Source organism: Cebus imitator, unplaced genomic scaffold (assembly GCF_001604975.1).
Source record: "Cebus imitator isolate Cc_AM_T3 unplaced genomic scaffold, Cebus_imitator-1.0 Scaffold47, whole genome shotgun sequence".
NCBI classification, from domain to species: Eukaryota; Metazoa; Chordata; class Mammalia; order Primates; family Cebidae; genus Cebus; species Cebus imitator.
The window spans coordinates 1,339,103-1,342,894 of record NW_016107362.1 but is presented as its reverse complement, the minus strand read 5'-3'; the positions used below and the strand labels follow the sequence as shown (position 1 = coordinate 1,342,894).

The 3,792-nt window shown below is 39.9% G+C and overlaps 1 non-coding gene across 1 annotated transcript; it reads right to left on the bottom strand.

Annotated features, from left to right (window-relative positions):
* Positions 1-2,355: 2,355 nt before the first annotated feature.
* On the bottom strand, positions 2,356-2,462 carry LOC119471030. Its single transcript, XR_005200019.1, has one exon. It is a non-coding gene; the product is annotated as a U6 spliceosomal RNA (small nuclear RNA).
* Positions 2,463-3,792: the final 1,330 nt, after the last annotated feature.

The window sequence follows — 3,792 nt, the reverse complement described above, 5'->3', positions numbered from 1 at the left end:
GCAATTCTCTGCCTCAACCTCCTGAGTAGCTGGGATTACAGGTACCTGCCACCATGTCTGGCTAATTTTTGTATTTTTAATAGAGACAGGTTTCACCATCTTGGCCAGGCTGGTCTTGAACTCCTGACCTTAAGTGATCCACCTGCCTCGGCCTCCCAAAGTGCTGGGGTTACAGGTGTGAGCCACCTTGCCTGGCCCTTAAGATTCTAATCCAGAAACTATGCATGGAGAATTTTCTCTTTTCCAACTACTTCCTAAATCCCAAGAGACTTTCGTGCAATAGTGTTAGTATTTTGTCTCACCTAGAGGTAGTCAAATAGGGTGACCAGCCACATTTGTTGGCTTGGGTCTGTCTCAGCTTTAGAATTGAAAATCTTTGGCTGGGAGCGGTGGCTCACACCTATAATCCCAGCACTTTGGGAGGCCAAGGCAGGCAGATCACCTGAGGTCAGGAGTTTGAGACCAGCCTGGCCAAATTGGTGAAATGCTCATCTCTACTAAAAATAGAAAAAAAATTAGCCAGGCATGATGGCACATGCCTGTAATCCCAGTTACTCAGGAGGCTGAGGCAGGTGAATCACTTGAACCCAGGAAGCAGAGGTTGCTGTGAGCCAAGATTGCGCCATTGCATTCCAGCCTGGGCTCCGTCTCAAAAAAAAATGCTTCAGCCCCAGGAAAACTTTAAGATGGGTTTCAGGCCCAGGCAAACTGGGAGACAGTTGATCACCCTATAGTTGAACAAAAAGATTCATGAACATAATAATGATAATTGATTGAATACTTACTACATATCAGGTATAATGCATATACTTTATAGGTATACTTTCAACCCAATTCTGCCTGCAACTCTAAAAGCTGATGATTCTGTGGAAGCAGATGCAACAAGTCACAGCACAGACCTTAAAGATTTTCTTAGGAAAGGATTAACCTTCAGAAAGAATTGAAATAGTTTTCCATGGGTTCCTCTCACATGTGGCTTTGGAAGTGCACAGGTGTTCGTATTTGCTTTCCCCAGAAGTAGCAGAGGGAGGAGCCAAGCTTCCTGTTGACTGTTTTGAATCTCACTTACTCAACTATGGTTCTCCTTTATACATCTTCGTACATCCTGCATCACCCTTCATATAGGCACAGCAGCACGAGACCATGAGAATGACCACGCAAGCTGAAACCTCACTAGATTTGTTTTATAATATTTAAACTTCTTTTTCAGACTGGGTATAACAGCTTATGCCTTTTCTCTGGGAGGCCAAAATGGGAAGATCATTCAAGCAAGGAGTTTGAGGCCAGCCTGGGCAATATAGCAAGACCCTGTCTTTCAAAAAATAATTTAAAAAATAGCTGGATGAGGTGGCATGCACCTGTCGTCCCTGCTACTTGGGAGGCTGAGGCAGGAGAATCACTTGAGCCCAGGAGTCTGACGCTGCAGTGAGCCATGACCGTGCCACTGCTCTCTAACCTGGGTGACAAGGCAAAATCCAGTCTCTAAAATAATAAAAATAGTTTTTCTCAAAATGTTTAAAAATATCTGTTACTGTCAATTATAAATGTATAGGGAAATAAAAAAATGAGTAAAACTAATATTTATGTAGTAGATGGTAATTTAAAACATTAGAAACATTGAGAATTAAAGTATTTTATTTCCTCATAAAAAATGTATCATGTGAGTGGTGTGAACCATGCTTGTTTTTCATCATACAACTTATGATATAGAGCAAGAATTTTTCCTACATCTTGGCAGATTGTCATACTCTTTTCTAAGTTTGGGTCAGCTTCCAACATTTTCTCCTTTGCATTTTCATTGTAAAATATATCCAAGAACACCTTCGATGTGGAGGTTTTTGACAGTATTCTTTTCTCTAGGCATCTTCATTCATCTTTTTCACCACAACCACTTTCCTCATTTTTGTCAATAATTTTACCTTCACTAAGTTTCTCTGGCTTCATAGCTGGAAACTCTCACACTCCGGTGTTTCTTCTATTTATGCTCAATTAGAAATCACTTCCAGGTCTGGGGACAGTGGCCCATGCCTGTAATCCCAGCACTTTTGGGAAGCTGAGGCTGGAGGATCGCTTGAGGCCAGGAGTTCAAGGCCAACCTTGGCAACATAGTGAGATCCCCCCAGCACTCCCACACAGAAAAAAAGTTGAAAGCCTGTAGTCCTAGTTACTCGAGAGACTGAGGTGGGAGGATTCCTAGTTCAAGGACACAGTGAGCTATAATTGTGCCACTGTACTCCAGCCTGGGTAACAGAATGAGACTCTGTCTCTAAAAAATTAAAAAATTTTTTAAAAATCACTTTTAGCATTCTCCCTTTTTGTTTTCTTGCTTCACTTTTCTTTTTCTTTTTTTTTTTTTCAAATATGGAATGCTTCACAGATTTACGTGTCATCCTTGCTCAGGGACCATGCTAATCCTCTCTGTATCGTTCCAATTTTAGTATATGTGCTGCCAAAGCAAGCACCATTTTTATTTTTCTAGGCCAATTCCTTCCTTCTGATTTTCTATTTATGTAAAATGTTACATGGATTTATCACCAGGAAACAAGGAAGCAATACAACTACAGGCTTTGCAGTCTGTGTATGAACTTAATAACAGATGCACAGAGCAGATTTTGAAAGAAGTAACATGATTAGTCATGGTTGTGTGGCACATTTAGTATTTGTGTAGGGATTTGTGGACTGAAGAGCTAGCGGCAATGTCTGTAATTGATTGTATTTATCAGTTGCTCACAGTTAATATATCATGATAACTGAAAGGTAAACAGAGATCCCAATTACTCCTTATTGACATCTCAGAAGGAATCTATTACAGTATTTCCAAAATATCAGAGAAGAGATTACAATTAAAAGCTACTGTAGTATTTTCCAGAGTTTCTTTAGATTTGCCTTTAGATTTGAGATCAGGTGCAATAGAAGTCTAGTGTTAGTTAACTAAACTTTGCCAAACTAAAATTTGTACATATCAGAACCAGACAAAATGAGACTCGACAGTGCTATAAATATTTCACGTCTACTTGGTCTCCTCTGCTAAGTTCCTCCTTAAAAACCATCCACTTCCTGTCCCATGGATATTTTACCTCTCTTAAAGGTGTGGAATGCAAATAAGGGGAAATCAATATTTGAATTCTGTGTATACGACCAAACAGCTGGATAATGGATTATTTTCCATCTTTGACATGGAAAGCTCAGATAACATTTGCTGAATGCCTACTAGGTACCAACAACTGTTAGGTGCTTTATATAAAAATTTCAACAATCAACAGAACATATATATGAGGTAGGCAATATTGTGCTCATTTCACGCTACAGGTGAGGAAACAGCCTTAAAAAGATGAAGTAATTTGACCAAGGTGTAGATAAAATGGTGGAGCCAATATTTGAACACGAGTCTGTCTAAAGGTAAGCCGCTGGCTTTCACCCTTCACTCTTCTGCCTCCTGTGTGTCCTAAAGCATTGCCCCTTTATTTCCTATATGGGCTGAGTACCTGGAATTTCATGCCTGAGTGCTACTTTAGCCCCTGGTGTTGTCACTAACACAGCATCTACAAGATAGTTCTATGGACTTGTCCCAGGCTTCTGGAAAACAAATCTCTTTTGATAAATAAGTTTTAAACATAAAGTTCTCAATTAGAAAAAAGAAATGTTTTAAGCCTCCACAGGAATCCCAATTGTTCCCTCAGGTTGCACTGACTGCTCAAAGGAACCTGTTAAATATTTCCAGAACATCACAGAAGAGATTAAAAGCTACAGTAGCACTTCCAGCTTTTCTTCTCGACAGTGGCCTTATTTGAA